Consider the following 20055-nt stretch of genomic DNA (forward strand, 5'->3'; position numbering starts at 1 on the left):
AATAGCCAGGCGTGGCAGTGTGTGCCTGTAGTCCCAGCTACTCAGGAGGCGGAGGCAGGAGAATCACTTGAACCTGAGAGACAGAGGTTGCAGTGAGCCGAGATTGCACCAGTGCACTCCAGCCTGGGTGACACAGTGAAACTATCTCAAAAAAAAAAAAAAAACTCCACTAACTTGTTAATTAGTGTATACCTTTGTATTGATCTATAACCTTTAACTTATTTATATTTTGTCTTTATAAATAGCCTCTTTGGGAAAATATTTTTCTTCTTTCTCTTTAAAACACCTCCTACTCTCTCCCCCTACCAAGCTTAGAGCAAGTACATATTTCCAGGTTTGATTAAAGGTCAGAGTAGGATTTAGGAATTTCTTCAGAAAACTGTTGAAACAATGCTGGAATATGACTTTGGATTAACATCCTTTTACCTTTCTAGGACTCAGCTCACACGACCATGATATTATTTTGTGGGTGGACTTTAAAAGATTTCTACATCAATTAAAACCTAGTTTGACTTAAGCCCTGCAAAAACTGACTTCCTTCCCAACAATAGGAAATCACAGCTCCCTTCTATGAGCAAAGCTGACTTGCAATTGCTCCTAACACATGTCAGAGGTGACGCTTCACTCTTAAAGGTGCTTCTGAGGCTGCAGTTTCAAGAAGTCAGTAGTGTGAAAACTGGATCCCTCTATGACAATTTTCAGGTAAAAAGAAAAAAGCATCAAGGAATTAAGAGTTGTACTGAGGCTTCTTATTCTTCTAACTGATGATGATGATTTTTAGATAGGAGATGTACGGACCTCGTATTGACTCTACTCCTAACTATGAACGTGACCCAAGGCCAATTACTTGAACTTTGGGAACCTCAGTTTTCTTATCTATAAGTGGAATTTACAAGGGGAAGATGTGAGGATTGAAGGAGATAATGTATATAAAGTGCCTATAGAGCCAGGCACAGCACTTCACAACTGTAATCTCAGCATTTTGGGAGGCTGAGAAGGGAGGATCGCTTGAGCTTAGGAGTTTGAGACCAGCTTGGGCAATATGGCGAAACCCTGTCCCTACAAATAAAAAATTAAAAAATTAGCGGGACATGGTGGTGCATGCCTGTAGTCCCAGCTACTCTAGAGGCTGAAGTGGGAGGATGGCTTTAGCCCAGGGGGTTGAGGCTGCAGTGAGCCAAGATCGCACCATTGCACCCCAGCCTGGGTGACAGAGTGAGACCCTGTGTTAAATAGACAAATAAAGGGCCTATCAGTGTTTGGCTAATATTATGAGTAAGAATAAATCAGAGTTCCAATAAACTATTATTTCTAGAAAAAGAATAGTGAAAAAAATCACCTTAAAAATACCTTCCAAATTTTTTCCCATTTAATTATTATTTGAAAACAGAATCTATTCAGGACAAAATTCTATCTTCAAGTACCAAATGGGTGATACAGTTTGCATTTATCCAAAAGCAGATTAAAGACAATGCCTTTTCTTGCCTACCTACTTGGAAAAGATCTCAGTGTCACTCAAATCACATTCCAAATCTCAACGACATTAAGGCCTCAAATCCTCTTAGGAAAGGTTTGAAGGTAGTTCATTTCAGTAATGATTAGACACTTGGGGACAAAGCAGTACCTTGGCATTAAGATCTGTACTGATTCACCAGCACAGAAATAGCAGTAACAAGATCTTCAACTCTGAGGTGTTTAAATAAGCAAACTCCCTCGTGAGGCCCAGGCCTCTTAACATCCGGACTCAGTCTTTCTTTCTCAGATCGCCAAGGGTCTGGCCCATTTCTCAGCCTAAACCTATTTTGCGTTTAATTCAAACTAGTCAAAGTAACTTACCCGCCATTCAGCAGTTCTGGTTAAAAAGCTACTAGGAGGCAGCGTAGGCGGGAGATGCGAGCGGAAAAAGGCTCATGTCAGGGTTTGGGCTTACGTGTGGATTCTTGAGTTCTCCTTCTTTGTTCCTTTTAGCACTTACGATCAAGAACTGCTAGGCTGAGGGTGCAGGGGCCAGGCCACTGGAGCGAAAGGGCCTCACAGGAACTGGAGGCGTGGGAACCTCGGGAATAGTGGGGAGTTCCAGACCGGTTCCCTTCCCCCATCTGAACAAGTCCAGAGAGTGCGCCTTCAGAGGCGCTCGGAAACAGGCAACCTGGGGACACCTAGCGAGAGACTGGTTGTCGCCCTGGCTGTCCGTCTTAGACCTAGTTTAGCGACCACCGCCTTCAATCCCGCAGCCCAGATCAGACGGTGCCAAACGACAGCACTGCTTCCCAGCCTGGCCCAACGGCTCGGCTGCTGATTGGGCACCGCCGCCTCCCGCCCCGCCTCCCCAGCTACCGCGGGCGCCGCTGCACGTTTCCACTGGTCTTCAGCCCTGCCGATCAGTTTACTGCTCACCTCCCCCAAACAGCTCGTCAGGCCGGCGCGTGCTAGGAAGGCGGGGCCTGTGGCCTGTGGTGCGGAGCCTCGGTGGAGGTTGGCGCAGCTGCCTCTTTGGGCTCTGGCTCTGGACTGGAGCGCAGCATCCTCCGAGGCTGCAGCCGCCACGGCTGTTGCCGTAAGAGATCCTCCTGCCTCAGCCTCCCGAGTAGCGGGACTCGGGACCAGCCTCCCGAGTACTGGTCAGGTAAAGAGAGTCTTGTCTGTTCTGCTGGCCATCTGCCCGTCTCTTCTTCCCTACCAAAGGCTGCCTGCCCCGCCTTCCCCCCGTGGCTTTCAGGGTTCTTGGAATGAGGTATCAAGTCTATTCACCCCGCCAGCTTATCTTCCTCCCCTTCTGTGTCGGTTCCTCCAGCTCCCCCAACAAGCTGCTCCCAAGTACGTTGGTGGGCCCTCCGGGTCATCCCAACGCTCCTCACTACAGAACTCCTGTCATTAACTCTCAGGTCCCAGCCCCCTTGACCCGCCAGTGCAGTCTCATTCCCAGCTTGGCACAGGAAAGGTGGAGGGCGGGAGGGCGGGGGAGGGAGAGATGCAACGCTTTTTTTGGAGCTGGATGTGTTTAGCGCAGAGGGGGAGCATCACAATGGGATTGCATTGGGAACAGAAGCAGCTTCATGACTATGCTTGGCAATGACTAGAAAGGTATCCGTTGCTGCTTTTTACTTGTGTTTATAGGTAACATTTACCATCACCATTTTCTTCTTCTTTCATCATCATCATCATCACCATTACCCCTACCACCACTTCCAAGGCCACTACCATCACAGCATCTATGTTCCTCCATCAGAGCTCTTCAAGTTCTGTAAAGGCAGATTCTCTAAAGGCATGTGAGTGCTGACGGATCCCCCAACCCCCTCCCCCACCACCAAATAACGAGCAGTGCCCTTGCTCCCTGAGGCCAGAGCCAAGCCCTCATTTAACTCAAGGACAAGTAGCTGGGAGCAGAGTGTGAGCTGAGAGGATTTTCCTTATCCTCATTTGCAATTGAGATTGCCAAAGAAAACCCTTTATTTTAATCATCCACATTTCTGCTTGCTGTCTCCTGGAGAGTTCCATGTTAGCACTCACACACTCTGAATGGGCTGAATGCAGAGCCTGAACCTGTGGTATATATGGGGAGTTGCAGTCACTGAGAGGTGAATATCCAGACCCAATCCTTTAAGAAGACCAGGTCGAGTAGCAGACAACCTGACTTTCTGCCACAGTAGCTCCAGCTGTACTAAAGCATGTTTACTATTCATGTTTGCATATGGGACATGTGTCATCACCTGTTATGCCACCTTGTGTGTGTATTGGTGGGGTAGGGGTGGGGGTGGGGGGTGCATCTAAATTCCTGGGAGAGAGAATTATATTCTGTTGTCTACACCAGGTAGCATCTTATAGGCACACCAATGGGATTCAACAGCCGTTGCTCAGCTGTTTCTAGGGCTTACTGCAAATCTCTTGGATCACAGACTTATTAACCCTTTTTTGGGAGGGAAAACAGTAAAGCTGAGAATTGCATACCAGATTAACTGTCATTGCGGAAGATGTTGCTTCCACAATGAATCAATGAGGTCTCGGGTCTTCTTGATCAGGTATCTAAACACTAGTCTCCTTTCTCTCAACTATGTTAGTCCAGGAGCAGGACCAATGAACAGTTAGACATATTGCAGGAACAAAGAAACAATGGCCTCAATGGAGGGAAACAATGGAGAAGAGTAGCGAGACAGTATATTGTAATGGCTAAACTCATAAACCTGTCAGACATAGGTTCAAATCCTGGACCAGCCACTGACTAGCTCGGTGATTTTTGCAAGTTGCTTGCCTCTTTAATTTTAATTTCTCATCTGTAAAATAGGGATAATACTACCTGTCTCTTAGAAGAAGGTGTGAGGATTAAATGAGATAATATAGGTAAAATACTCAGTAGTTTCTGGCACATAAGTGGGGAATTTATACTAACTGCTATTAATAATACTAGTCAAGAAGGATAATAAAGGCCAGTCTCTGTTCCTAAAAATTATGCATTTTTTTCCATTGTCTTTATCCTTTTTAAGTGTCAGAGCTGATGCAAATGGGGTATGGTAGTCTTCAGCTTCCTCACAACACTACGTCTTAGAGGGGTGCCACTGTTGAAGCCACCTGTGTTTGGACAGACATTTCTCTCACCAGCCTTCACAAGTACTTAGCAGATTCTTAGTTGAAATACGTTAAAGATGCAGCTTTAGAGAAGATTTCTAGGCCTCTGGCCCTATCCTAGACTGCTTCCTTCTCACTGAGTGTTCAATGCACTGACTGTGACTGATGAAGACTTTGTCACAGGCTTAACCCTGCCTAGACTAAATGCTTTGGCCAAGGGAATGGGGTCCCATAGGACCTATGACTGTCTAAGGATAGGTCTCATATCCTGGTCATCCTCCCTTTCCAGACATAAAATAGGTGGAGCTGTTCTCAGAGGAAGAGGAATGGGGACAGGCTGGAACTTGATGTGATGATGGTAAATATCCTTGATAGAAAATTGAGAAATGCTTCTCTCCTATCTCATATGCCATGCCTCAAAGTCTGGTTTTATGTTAAAGTTTTGGATTCATGCACACCATCCCAAGCTGTGGTGTGTTTTAGATGATCTTGCCTTTAATGGTTTTCTTATTAAAACTTTATTTGTATCAGTTTAAAAATTCTTAATGGATATTTCATATCTTGCAGTGATGCTACTGTTGGCAGTATGACCATGTTTAGGGGCTATTCATAATCTCTTGTTGGGACCTGGTTTTAATAGTAGCTATTATTTTTAGATGTACATAGTCTCTGTCTTAAATATCAGCTTAATTCTCAACAGGTCCCAGCCTGTGTTGACAGAATTACAGCTGTTAATCTGATTTGCCTGATCTTGCAGAGATGCTAAACCATGGGAATTGTATTCTCCTGCAGCAAATGTAAGCTTGCACCAACAGGCTGGCCTTGTGAAGGAACTGAAGCATGTCTGTATTTAGTGTCTGTGCTGAAGTGCTGACAAAGCATCAACCCCATGCTCTGTAAAATAGTAATTACTAAAGCGGGGAGATGTAAAGAAGGAAACAAACCTCTTTACCTTGTCAGCGCATAAAAGCAAGGATCTGAGAAATGGAGCATTCACTCTCACTTATGTTTCTCAAGTTCTCTGGCTAAAAGTAAACAATCTCCCAGAGAAACCTGGATTTCTGTGTTTATCTATGCTTTCAGCAAGTACTGCCTTAGTGCATGTTTGAGGATGAGGGAGAGAGAAGAGAGTTGGTCCTCCTTGTGGACATCCTTACCTCCCCACTGCCCTGAAATGCCCATGATCTCTGTAATGCATCTCTCTAGGAAGCAGACTACTAGTTAAGTTTTTTTTTTCTTTAATCAACACACCTCCTATTTCCTTAACTTGATACTGACTTGTTTTATGTTCCATCTTATTAGAACTATGCCTATCTCCTCCTTCTAAAGTGTCATAGGTCACTGCTAATGATGAACACCTTTCAAATGAAACGCTTTTTTACTGTGGTCTTCCACATGACAGGCTATTGGGCAAAATATTTTGGAGGTAGCCAGGACTTTTTTTTTTTTTTTTTTTTTTGAGACGGAGTCTCATTCTGTCGCCCAGGCTGGAGTGCAGTAGCGCGGTCTCGGCTTACTGCAAGCTCCGTGTCCCAGGTTCATGCCATTCTCCTGCCTCAGCCTCCCGAGTAGCTGGGACTACAGGCGCCCGCCACCATGCCTGGCTGATTTTTTGTATCTTTAGTAGAGACGGGGTTTCACCATGTTAGCCAGAATGGTCTCGATCTCCTGACCTCGTGATCCACCTGCCTTGGGCTCCCAAAGTGCTGGGATTACAGGCGTGAGCCACCGCGCCCAGCAAGCCAGGACTTTTTAACGTTCATGTTTGTCATCAGGATCTGGACGTTAATGGAGAAGTAGCAGGGACTGCCAGAATGCTGACTGGGAGGAAAGACAAGGCTGTAAAAGTGGGGCAGGAGACACCATTATGATGCTGCTGCTGGGATACTAGTACTCACACCCCTGCCACAGGCCTTCCAGTATGAGTGCTCTAGTTCATGTCTTTGTTAAAGAAGCTCAGAGAACATGATATGATCTGAAGACTAGTAGTCTAGAAATGCGTCATACAGCAGTGCTTGTTGTTAAACACTCCTTTAGCCATAGTTGCCCTGTTTTTCCATTTTTCCCCCATGTGAGTATCTATCCACATTCATCTAGGTCTAGGTGCTTTCTCCAATGATGTCCTCCGTGAAACATAAGGAAAAATATGGACCTTTCAAAGAGAAAGAGAACTGTCTACTTATTAGGAGAAGCCCTCCCTGGTGATTCACTCACCATAGTAATTTTGGGAAACCTCATGGTTTCCAAAACGTCAATGTTTGCACAAATGAAATTCAAATGAAATTGAATGAATGCCATCTTTTGAGCAGCACACAGGTGACTGTAGTACTGTCTCATGTTCTCTAAAATCTCTTCTTTAGAGATTCAAGAACTCTTTTCAGTCTCTTCTCAGTAGAGAAGATAATACTTCTAAGTATTAAAGAGCAGGGTTTTTTTGCTCTTTGCTATTGTAAGGATTGCTGAGCCAGAATGGAGAAAGTATTTGGGAAGAATTGCTGTCATAGTGTTTAATGGTCTTCCTCCTCTGTGAGAATTACAACTGAGCAAACATTGTTATGTTTAAATGTGTTCAGTCCCCAAGAGGCAGTGAGTAAAATCTTTGTTACCATTTTCAAAGTGTGCATTGCTGGTTTGATCTCTTCACTGACCGAAAGCACATCCCTATGGTCTCAGCCCTGTGCGTACTAATAAAGCTGAATTCTCACCGTTACACCATGGAGTCCACGTAACTTGTTGATGTTCTATTCTGAGAAAAATGTCCTCAAAAAGTCTATTCCAAGGGCAAGACTCAAGTGTGCATGAGTTGTATGTTTTCTCTGTGTCAATCCTTGGCTTAATACAGAAGACTTAAATTCCTTTCCTTGGTTATGTAATCTGCTGGTTCCTCTGTGAAGTAGGTAAATGATGCTGTACCTCTCCTGCAGATGAGGAAATCAAGGATCATAGAGGTTAATGTGTTTGCTTAAGGGGCCGGCTCTCAATGGCATCTGGATAGTATATACCTGCTAGGCTTGCATTCTATTTTCTATCTGTGCTCTAGTAAGCCTAAGCCACAGAGAACATTCCTGGCTTTATCATGTTTTAAACTTACAAAGCAGGATAAACCATAAATAAAGTTCAGCATGCTGGGTATGAATATAGTGAAAAGCAAGAGTTGCTTTTTTAGGCATTAAAATTATTCTCCTTTCTCTTTTTAGATGAAGGCAGCCACTTTAGAAAATTTTCTAAGCCTAGCTCATATTTGGAGAGCTTTGCAAATAATTTTTTAAAAGCCCACAGTTCTGCGGAAAATGGATTTCATCTACAGAATTGGCATCAGTCCTGTCCTTGTTTGCCAATGTCCCCATCTCTCTTTATTTCTATTTCTATTGTAGCATCCTCTACCTTCTACTTACAGGAGACTAGCTGGGCTTTCCCTCATTCCTACCCATCCAACCCCAAGTAAATATGAATAAAACATATCACACATAATGGAGGTACTGGCCTTGTGTTAAGATCACTCTCTGATTTATTTTCAGCTGGTTCTACTTTTAAGTTCCAAAAACATAATTTAATTCTAATTTTCATGATATTTGAAGAACTGAAACTCCATGATACCACACCGTCTTAAGGAAAACTGTGGTAGGTTAAAAAAAAAAATAACCTTAATGTTTTTTCAAGCGCAAGCAACAGTAATTCTCATGCCCAAATTTTCTCTAGTTAAGTGACAAGATATTTTTCTAGTTATACGGTGGAGAAAACTGAAATGGGAGATTAAAAGTGACTTGCCCAAGGTCACACACGGTCAGTGGCACAGCCAAGAATAGATCCAGGTCACCTGACTCCCTGGGCTTTGTTCATTACATCACTGAACTTCTCTTTAGGAAGTAACAGCCCTGCAGCCTACGAAAATGAAGGCAGTCAACTCTCAGACTCAGTTTCTAGGTCTTGACTTTTTTTTCATCTTTTGTTAGAATGTATCGATAGCTGCCACATTGCAGCACCATTAGCTAAATTCAAGAACTTAACAGAATTTATTAAGAAAAACAAAATTCTGATATCATAGTCACAAACTTGGCAAATGATAAAGCAAAAGGGAGACGTAGCTGAAGACTCCAAAGTAGTTGTGTAGGGAGCTTCTGCTTGAACCACATCTAAGAAGGAAGAAACACACAGAAGAGAGGAAAGGGAGATACAGTCTAAGACTATATATAGAAAGGTACGACATGGACCCAGGACAACAGCTTCAGGAACACTAAGGTCATGAATAACAAGAGGATTTGAAAAAAATGCTAACTCGACTTTTTTTTGAGACAAAGTCTCCCACTGTTACCCCGGCTGGAGTGCAGCAGCACTATCCCGGCTCACCGCAACCTCCCCCTCCTGGGTTCAAGCAATTCTCCTGCCTCAGCCTCCTGAGTAGCTGGGATTACAGGCGTGCACCACCACACCTGGCTAATTTTTTTTTTTTTGCATTTTTAGTAGAGGCGGGGTTTTACCATATTGGCCAGGCTGGTCTCAAACTCCTGACCTTGTGATCCGCCCGCGTCGGCCTCCCAAAGTGCTGGAATTACAGGCATGAGCCACCATGCCTGGCCAAAGTCGACTTTTTAAAAAGATGGCTTTTAGCATTTCAATCAGTACATGATGTACAAATCCAGCTGCTTGAAAAAGATGGGCCAAATTCACAGAGAGCAAGGAAGCAGAACTACTCAATTTTCATTTTGCTCCTGTCATTTTCATTCAAGCCTTGCAGATAAGAATCTCCATCTACAAAAGATAGGTATACGAAAATTATCTCTTTATTTTTTAGAAACCATGTTCTTTTCTATTTCAAGCCTTTTCTTTCTGGAAAAGCGGAAAACTTAACCTCAGTCCTTCTCAGCATTATACCACTCCCCAGAGTTGTGTCAAGGCTCCAGGGGACTGACATAGTGCCACGGCATGGGAAGAGGGACCTTCTGGTCATTGAGGCATCAGACTGCACGGATTACTCTGTAGCACCCAGTAATTCTGCTCTCCCAGCTCTCTCAGTTGTAGTCATCTGTGGCTGTGTCCAATTGGAGCTTGACCCATAGAATTCTTTTCTTGACATTTCCTGTGGTTCCTACTTACCTAGATATAGCACACAGAGCTCTAGGGTCTTGTGACGTCTCTGGAGACACTGCCAGGAAGTAGGGCCTGGGTGCCCTTCCTCCAGCATCCACAAGCCTCTTGACTTCCTTTCCCAGCAGCCCTGGGGAGATAATTCTTTTTTCAGGGTTCTTCAGGACTCTTTGTGTCGATAAATCTCATTCCTTTTTACATGCTTCAAGAAATTCCCTGTGTTCTAAGAGTTTAGAATTTTGAGAACCACAATCTAGGAATAATCACAGGCTATTTATCTTTTTCTCCTTACCACATACCTCTCCTGATGCAATGAATTCCAATTCTGATACCTGCCTTTGTGGGGGTTAAGCAAAGGGAAAAATACAAGGAGAAATAAAAGTAAACATAGATTAATATCCATGTTTCCGAATATTACTTTTTTTAGAAGTACAGCAATTGGGAATGTCTTCCTTGTTCACATCTACTTTCTTTTCTCTGGGATTGACCCCAATATATAGGTGTGGGGTCCCTGTAGACACGACTCTGTTCCTGGCCAGGACTAGTTAAACCACGGATCTGGAAATCTGATCCAAGGTGGGCCAGATAGAATGTCTTCCCAAAACTGGGGTTTTGGATTGAAGGATTGTATCGACTAAGAGTCACTGGAGTTAAGTCACAGTAAGAGAAGTGCTCCAGGGAGAGACCTGTGAGCCTGATGCAGAGGCCACTGGAAGCCTCTGCTTTCTCTTCTTCCAACTCTTGGCCTTTCTACTCTTTCTCTGATTTTATGAAACTGCCCATGAATTTCATGAGATTCAATATGCTTCTCTTTTTGCTTAAGGTAGCCAAAATCAGTTTCAGTTGCTCGCAACCAAGAGAAACTTAAGAATGATCTTCAAATTTGCAAAGAAAGAAAAACGTGAAGAAGAGGAAACTGAAACTTAAGATAGATGAAGAGATAGTAAGATAGAATCTGGCTATTTAAGATGTGTTTTTCTAATAATTTAAAGTGACAGTTGCAAGAAGTGTATTTGTGATCCTGGCAAAACTTTCACTTTTTATTTTTATTTTTTGAGGAACATTTAAAACTGTCAGCACTGCTTTGTAGCAGGGTCATTGACAAACTAGAGAACAGTCAGAAATATGTAGGATTTTCGAGGCTGAACACTCTTATATTTGAGGGCTTGCTGAAGGGCCGGGGATGGTTTACTCAGCATGAGAAAGTGTCTCAGGAAACATTATTGGCGGTCAGGTGTTTAAAGGGCCATTGGGCAGGAAAGGATTTGGATATACTCACTGCAGCTCTGAAAGTGAGAAAAAAGCACCAAAGAAAATAAATGAATGGAAATAGATTTTGACTTAGAAAAGGAGATTTTTTTTTTTTTTTTACATTTAGAGCTGTCTGGAAGGCCATGAGGTTTCCTTTTGGGGCAGAGAACTCTTTGCAATAGAAGAGCTCAAGGTGAGACTGGAGAACCATGCGCAAAGGTTGCATTGAAGGAGAGGGCCCAGCCTTGGGAAGGAGGTGGGATGAGATGAATAATGTCTAAGTTTTCTTTAAATCGAAGATTCTGTCATTTTCCCTATGACTATTATTAACTTGTAGACTAGAAATTCCAACCTGCATTTTTATAGAATTCAATAGGCATGAAAGCATTTCATGAATATAGTTTATAAAAAACTTCTTCCTGACTAGGCACAGGGGCTCATGCCTATAATCCCAGCTCTTTGGGAGGCCGAGGTGAGAGGATCACCTGAGGTCAGGAGTTCGAGACCAGCCTGGCCAACATGGTGAAACCCTGTCTACTAAAAATACAAAATTAGCTGGGTGTGGTGGCACATGCCTGTAATCCCAGCTAACTGGGAGGCTGAGGCAGGAGAATCGCTTGAACCTGGAAGGCAGATGAGCCAAGATCATGCCACTGCACTCCATCCTGGGCAACAAGAGTGAAACTCTGTGTTAAAAAAAAGAAAAAAAAACAACTTACTTTATAAAAACAAAATTACTACAAATTTTCATTGAAAGAAGACATTTCTAAAAAGTAAAGGAAACAAAAATTTACTTTCTATTCTCTAAATTGGAATTAACAGCAATTAAAATTTTCACAGGCAGTGTTTTACTCAAATAGAAAACACCTTCTGTCATATTAATATAATAATACAAAACTCAGAGAATACTGAATTTCTACAGGAAACAATAGATTCCTTGAATTATTTTAAGGAACCAATAGGAGTACCAACTTTTCTCCCAAACTTTTCCCAAATAAATGAAAAAAGATATTGCCATGGCACCTAAACAGGTAGCTCAGGTATTTTATTGACAACCTCTAAAACATTACGACTATGCAACTGTTGTGTATTTTAAATTATTACTCTTAACTTGGGGGTAAGAACTGGATTACTCTAGTTTGTCACTTACCACAGCAAGCAGATGCTAACATTCAATAATCATGCTTTAAACAAGAAGGACAAGGAAATCCACTTAGTTTGAAAATCCTGATCTTAATGACCCCATTAGACATAGTCCGATATGGTGAAGCTTTTCATAATCTCTCTTCATGTAAAAACCTTAAACAATATAAGCACACATATGATGTAGCATATTCATTAGCTCTTTATTTACTTAAGTGGATTACATTTATAAAGAGCATTCAAAAGAATACAGTCTTTTCCGCTTTGTAAACTGGATCCTCAAGTAATTTTAAGGATACGATTTGCAACATAAGTAAAAAAAGTTCTAAATTATAGCTGCGTGCGGTGGTTCTCACCTGTAATCCCAGCATTTTGGGAGGCCGAGGTGGGCAGATCACTTGAGGTCAGTAGTTTGAGACCAGCCTGGCCAACATGGCGTAAACCCATCTCTACTAAAAATATGAAAATTAGCTGGGTGTGGTAGTGCCCGTCTGTAATCCCAGCTGCTTGAGAGGCTGAGGCACAAGAATTGCTTGAACCTGGGAGGTGGAGGTTGCAGTGAGCTGAGACTGTGCCACTGCATTTCAGCATGGGTGAAGGAGTGAGATTCTGTCTCAGGGAAAAAAAAAACAAATGATCTAAATTAAAAGGGAAGAAATTCACTCATGGATGTACAGTCTGATATAAATATTTTAAATCATTTTTGAAATGTCGAAAAGAAGAAAATAACAATGATCTATATTCCTACCAGGAAGAATTAACTATATCTTGCCATATTTGTTCTTTAGAAAGCATAGGAAATACTTTTTAAAAAAATGATATATGTTGATTACAAGATTCACATAAGGCATTACATCACAAAGATAAATTTTAAAAATAATCTCAAATACTATCATTCCAATTGTTAACCTTAGGTAATATCATTTCAGACAGCTGTCTGTCTGTCTCTCTGTGAATCTACCTGCATGGATGTTTAGGTGGAAATGCTTTTATAAAAATGAATAGAGATGCTGTTTATAACAAAAACAATACATTAGTTTTTCTTGAATTTCAAGCAATAAAAAGAAACTGAATTGAAACTAAAAGAATGGTCAAACCAATAAGTTTACCTTATTTCAAGATATATCCTTGAGATACATATATTTTTCAAAAATTTCTCTGGCCAAAAAAAAGTATCATGAAGTTAAAGTCACTGTGATTATATTGCCATTTTTATAAATTACTGTCCTCTAAAGACAGTATCAATTGACTTTCTTTCTTGAAATAGTAACACTTTTGAAACTTCCTCCCCTCCTTTTCTCCCCACCTCCTGAGTATTAGATGTGTTATTATTTCTATATTGTTCAGGTTATAACATTCCATTTTGTCCTGAGAATATTTTGAGAGTTATTTAGTACTAGTTCTATGCTTGAATGAATTTAATGCATACAACCTCTGGGTATGCTATTTTTGCACTTTGCTTTCAATTCTTCCTACTGTTTGATAAATGTCAACCCACCAATTTGAAACAGTCATTCATAATCCCCACTACTTTGGGTCTATGAAATATGTAACCCATTATTACTAATTCACTAAAATGTTATTGAGTGTCTACTTGGTGCTAGGCATGATTGAACTATAGAAATTCCATGTTGAGTAACACACAGTCTCTGTCCTCAAGAAGTAAGAGCAATCAACATATATTAAATTTCTCGTGTGTTAGCTCCATGAGAGACATTTTGGTATTTCTCTATCCTCAGTGTCCATCGTAAGGACTGGCATTCCACAGGCCCTCAAATAATACTTGTTTAATTGAATGAGCATTTATGTGCCACTTACTGTGGTAAGTGCATTAAAAGTTCTATCTAATTTTATCTTGACAACAACCTATTAGGTAGGCATTTATTTTTTCCATTTTATAAATGAGGAAGCTGAGTCTCAGTAATATCCTAAAGTTATACAACAGAGTTTGATTGTAAAAGTCATTCTCTTTTCATGACAGCAGGCCTTGGTCATTTATGGTGGAAGTAATAGAGGAAAGAGGCACGTCAACTGCTGATTATAATACAGTGGTGTAAGTCATAGGACAGTGTATTTAAGGTCTGGAGGTGAAGAGGCTGCTTGGTATTGAGTCTTCATTCTGCCACTTATTATTAGTTTTCTGACACTGAGCAAGCCCCTTCGCTGCTCTAAGCCCCAGTTTCCTGTCTGTAAAAAGGGGTTAACAATGGGGGAATTAAATGAAATAATTCAGGTAAAATGTTTATCATAATGGCTGCCACAAGTGCTCAAGTAATAGTAGCTGTTAACGCTATTTTTATAGAGTGCTTTGGATGCTCAAAAAAAGGAATAATTTTTTTTTCCTGCTGGATTTCTAGGGTAGGTGACATTTGTGGTTGGGCTCTGTTGAACACATAGGAATTCATCCGGTAAGAGGTAGATGGTGCCTGGGCAGAAAGAGAAGCATGAAACCTGGAAGGAGAGATCCCGCTGAGATGCATGGTATCTGCATTACCCTATGTAACTCCTAACACTTCCTTCCTTCACTTGTATACCTCGAGGGTGTTCAAACAGGAGTATCTGTGTTTAGAGAGGCTGACTTGAAAATAGACCATTTTATCTTACTGGACCATCTTCCCACTGAGTAGGTGAATTAGTTAGTGTCTGTACAGAGCTGAAGAATTGTGAGGTGATAGGGCAGGTTTAGGGCTATTAGTCCAGGAGGCCAGGGGCCATTCCAGGCCAGCTTAAGAGCAATGGATGGCCCTAAAAATGAGCCTACAGCCTGCCTGAGATTCTAGAACAGTGTTTCTCAAACTTTTTTTTCATTATCCCTGCTTTATGCATGAGAAGAGTAAGATTTTCACCCGTTTCTAAGAACCCACTTGAATGAGCCAGACTTTAGAGGACCTCTCAGGTAAGTTGCTTTCTGCAGCTGACCCTAGACTTGAAGGCTCCTGCTGCTGTTACAAAAAGCCACTTTTTATTATGCTTTCAGTTGTACTTCCAATGATTCCATCTAGAAAAATAATCTTGGCTACTACACTAACCTCCCAACTGTCTTCTCTCTGCTTCCAGATCTACCCTTTCACAATCTATTTTGCATATAGCAGTCTGAGTGACCTTTTAAGAATCTAATCACGGGCCGGGTGTGGTGGCTTATGCCTGTAATCCCAGCACTTTGGGAGGCCAAGGCAGGTAGATCACCTGAGGTCAGGAGTTCGAGAGCAGCCTGGCCAACATGCTGAAACCCCATCTCTACTAAAAATACAAAAAATTAGCCAGGCGTGGTGGCAGGCATCTGTAATCCCAGCTACTCAAGAGGCTGAGAACGGAGAATCGCTTTAACCTGAGAGGCAGAGGTTGCAGTGAGCTGAGATCACGCCATTGCACTCCAGCCTGGGCAACGAGAAGGAAACTCCATCTCAAAAAAAAAAAAAAAAAAAAAGAAGTTTAGGAGTAAAATGATCTGAAAAATTTTTAGAGGCAAAACTGTGTGAAAGAGAGATGGGTATCATATTCCATGCAGGAGGAACATCATGCAAGGAACCCTTATAGCAGAAGGGAGTGGCCTCATGTGAGCCCCCAAAAGGGAACTGGCTGGGGTGTGATGCAAAAATTAAGCTGGAAAAATCAACAGGGGCCCGACCACACAGAGCCTTTCAGGCCATGATAAGGGCTAAAATCTGTCTTAAGAGCAGGAGAACCCGGGCATGGTGGCTCATGCCTGTAATCCCAGCACTTTGGGAGGCCAAGGCTGATGGATCACTTGAGGTCAGGAGTTCAAGACAAGCCTGGACAACATGGTGAAGCCCCCTCTTTACTAAAAGTACCAAAATTAGCTGAGCGTGATAGCATTTGCCTGTAATCCCAGCTACTCAGGAGGCTGAGGCAGATGAATGACTGAAACCCTGGAGGCGGAGGTTGCAGTGAGCCGTGATCACACCACTGCACTTCAGTCTGGGCAACCAAAGTGAGACTCCGTCTTGAGAAAAAAAAAAAAAAAAAAGCAGCAGGAGAGCCTCTGAAGGGATCTGGCTGTGTGTGACTAGCTGAGGCACAATGTGGCCAGATTTGTTTTAAATGATTGTTCTCATTGCAGTGTGAACACTAAGTAGATGAGCATACGCAGGCTTACAAGGATACAGGATGGCAAACTGGTACTGGCTTGCCTGCACCGTTGCTGGTTTCAGCGCTGAAATGTCTGCATCCTAGAAACTCTTCTATCATAGGCAAACCAGCATGGTTGGTTACCCTATGCTAGGCAGTAGTTTAGGTGGGAGATTAGGGTTATCTCATGGAAGAGGCAGTATCATCTGTTCCCTACACTTACTCCAGAAGACCCTAAAGGGTCAGCATTGTGATCCCCAATTTCTGAAAGCCCCTTCAAATTAGCCACCTAATATATATAAGAAACACAGCAACACATACGCACCTAATGTGCAAATTACTTCAGGTGAGCCTTGATTTTTTTTTTTTTTTTTTACACAGGCCTGGTGGCATCACGTTTTTGACATCTGTGCCTCTGGACCCTGCCCAAGCAAAGGCTGATCTAGGTAAGAAGGTGGACTAAATCACGGCAGCATCTTCTGTTCACTGACACGTTTCGCTCTGGTCCTGGGCTTCCATGCAGTGTTTTCACCCACAGCGTTCTGATTCCCGCCTTGTTTTTCCTCCCACGTTGTTATGTTAATTCCACTAAAGCTGCTCTTTGCCCATGCTGTACTACAGAGCAGATTAGTAAATTCCAGTTGTCCCCTAAATAAAGTAGGTATTTCTGCTCCTGATTTCAAAGCTGCCTCCCAGCTCCTTACTTATCTAAGGCTTCCTACTTTTTTCTAGTCACTCAAGGCAGAAGACTTTTGTTACCAATCAATCAAAAAGAATCAAGGAAGGAATGCTACTATTTCTATTCCTATTATGAATAGCTAACTGGGCCCACTAGGTACCAGGCACTATTTTAAACACTTTCCACATGTTTGTTAATATTTGTATTAATAAGTGATTCACTCATTGGACAGATTTTTATTGATCACCTGTGATTTTCTAGTTGATCTCTGAAACATAGGACATGGCAGTGAACAAAACTCTTTTCATGACAGTGACATTCTATAGTTGTAGGGAGAGACAGAATGTAACCAGTAGAAATATAATATGGCCAGTGGCAAGTTCCATGGAGACAGATGCCTCAGGGAGAGGGACTCAACAGTGATGGTGGCCGTCGGCACTATTTTAAATTGGGTGACCAAGGAGGCCTTTCTAATGAGGCATCATTTGAGCAGATATCCGAAGGTAGCCCCAGATTGAGTCATAAAGATTCTGGGGCAGTTCAGGCAAAAGGAAGAGCAAAAATATATTTTTTCTCAGTTTATGTTAGAATCCTGAAATCATACCTTTCATTTTTCTATCAGGGATGGATCAACATTTCATAGATCCATTTTTTTCTCTTGTTTAGTATCTGAGAGCGTTAATTTTTTTTTTCTTTACTTTTCACATTCCCTACTGCCATTTAAATTTGATTTTTAATGGAAAGTTTGGTATCAATTTATTCTTTTATTCTCTTACTGAATTTTTATACCTTTCATATTTTTCTCTCCTTGATATATGTTCTAATGGTGGAAAGCCAATTTTGTTCCTAATTATGATTTTATTATCTACTTTAATTGTTGTGTTTATTGGAAAGTAAAGATCAAACTGTCATTAATCATTATTGCTGCAACAAATAATAATATGCTGGGATTTTCAGGCAGAGACGCAGGTTGGATTTGTTTCTTTAGATAATTACATTTTAATCCACTATTTACTGAATATATGTCATGTTTTATGTGCTGCAGGGAATACAAAGATGGTGACAATGACAGTCTTCCCTTTAGAGAGCCTTTAATCAAATAGGAACAATACGTTGCAAAATGTTCATTGCCAATAGAAGGGAGGGTGTATTGGGATTCTATTCTTGGATAATGATGGTCTGCAGCACATAATAGTAGCAAGTACTTATATAGTACCTACTATGTACCAGTCATTGTATTCTAAATGCCAGTATATCTATCAGGTACTGACTAACTTTAGGGATTAGAAATTAAGGCTCACAAAGACTATATAACTATGTAATGTGCTAAGTGGAAGAGCTGGGATTTTAACCAAGGCAGTATAGTCCTAAAGCTGTGCTAGGGGGTAAGGAGGGAGGGAAACCCTTGCCCTCAAGACTATGAGGAATAGGCCTCAAGGAAACCAAAAGTATAAGTTCATGGGCATGGTTAGGATTGGACAAAACAATCTAACAGAGGTAGCTAAACAGACTTGAGACCGAGAGCAGGATGTGGAGACATCATAAACCATTGAGACTGGCAGATAAAAGCCCAAGACAGTCTCAAGTTGAAAATTTTTACCTTTATACACAGGCCAGGAGGGAGTGATTAAAGGCACCTCCTCAGATGGTACATGTTAAGTGCAAATAGTGTTTGGATCAAAGCAGATAGAAAAGCCTTGGAAATGCTGGAGTGGAGAGGTGACTGTGTCCTGGGTCTCATTTAAGCTAACAGTGAATGTTCTTCTAGAATAGAAGTGGAAATAATATGCATTGATTAGTTCATTCATTTTTCATTCATTTAATTTTTCTTTACATTCAGTGCTGTTACTCATTTTTGACACTTCATTTGCCTTTTTTCTAGTTTTTTGTATTCCTGATGAAGGATTGGCTTCTTCCTGCCCATACCCGCCTCATATCTACATTTCTTTTCTTTTTTGAGACAGAGTTTTGCTCTTGTTGCCCAGGCTGAGTGCAATGGCATAATCTCGGCTTACTGCAACCTCTACCTCCTGGGTTCAAGCCATTCTCCTGCCTCAGCCTCCCAAGTAGCTGGGATTACAGGCATGCACCACCATGCCCGGCTATTTTTTGTGTGTGTGTGTTTTTAATAGAGACAGGGTTTCACCATGTTGGTCAGGCTGGTCTTGAACTCCTGACCTCAGGTGATCCACCCGCCTCAGCCTCCCAAAGTGCTGGGATTACAGGCATGAACCACTGCGCCCAGCCTTCTCATATCTAAATTTCTTACACCATTTCCTTTGCCTGTTTTCACCCCTTACTGTTTTGTGGTATCTCTTTTGGCTGTGGAAATCTGGGTTCTGATCCTATTTTTGCCCTGAATTTACTGTCTACCTAGAAAAGTAATTTGGTGAGTGGGTTTCATTTCTTTGCAGGGGGGACTATGGAATTGCACTGCAAGTAGGGAGAACAAAAGGCATTTTTACAGATGAGGACACCAAGGTGCAATGAGGTTAAGTGACTTGTGCAAGAGTACTGTTAGTAATTGGCAAAGCTGGACTTGAGTCCAAGCCTTCTGACACTGCTTTTTTCTTAGTTTGCCCTGCCCTGGTAGGAACCATCTCAGGTGAAGATTGATCAGTCTTAGACCAGTTGTACATGGTGTGAGTGCTCCATATTCTATGACTTAAAGAAGAGGAATTAGTAAATGAGTAGGCCTGTTTTCTGAATGAGACCTATTGTCCCCAATCAGTCCTGTAAGGAATTTCAAGAGCCAGAGAGCTGGGTCAAAGCACCTGGGTTCAAATTGCAGCTCAGCAGCTTACTAGCTGTGAGACCCTGGACAAGTTACCCTCCTGTGCCTCACCTTCTTCCTTGTAAATGGAGATAATAATAGTACCCACTTCGTAGGCTTTTCTGTAAAAATCAATGTGTTAAAACAGGTAAAGCCCTTGGAAGAGTGGCCAGTATGTGGTGAGTGATCACTAAGCAGCAGTAATTATCTTAATTATTTAAAGGCATAGACTGTTCCTTCATCTTTTGCTTGAGAACCAAAGCATAGAAACACTCTTGATGTTCTTAAGCAGTGTCTTAGCTGCAGGTAGAAGCATTAGGACTTTGCCATCTGCAAAGACCCCTGACCATATTAATACTTCTATTAAAGTGAAGCTGGATTCCTTTAATTGACTTCACAACCTGTGATTCTCCACTGACAGGGTGACCCTGAAAATGAAAATCTTCCTGTGATGGCTAACATATATAGTCGA

At 41.8% G+C, this 20055-nt stretch overlaps 1 protein-coding gene across 8 annotated transcripts in view; it reads left to right on the forward strand.

Moving 5' to 3' along the window:
- The first annotated feature begins 657 nt into the window (after positions 1-657).
- The window catches only part of FMN1 (formin 1), a 434114-nt gene continuing 414716 nt past the window's right edge, over positions 658-20055 (forward strand). For 3 of the 8 annotated variants that reach the window (XM_058428056.1, XM_058428059.1, XM_058428061.1), the window contains exons 1-3: positions 2468-2626; positions 3118-3269; positions 16513-16577. The gene's annotated coding sequence lies outside the window, so the exon portion shown is untranslated. Of the gene's footprint in view, positions 703-2454; positions 2627-3117; positions 3270-16512; positions 16578-20055 lie in introns of those variants that run through there. The other 5 variants (XM_032174665.2, XM_058428060.1, XM_058428057.1 and 2 more) reach the window with 5 other exon arrangements.

Source organism: Hylobates moloch, unplaced genomic scaffold (assembly GCF_009828535.3).
Source record: "Hylobates moloch isolate HMO894 unplaced genomic scaffold, HMol_V3 SCAFFOLD_14, whole genome shotgun sequence".
NCBI lineage: Eukaryota > Metazoa > Chordata > Mammalia > Primates > Hylobatidae > Hylobates > Hylobates moloch.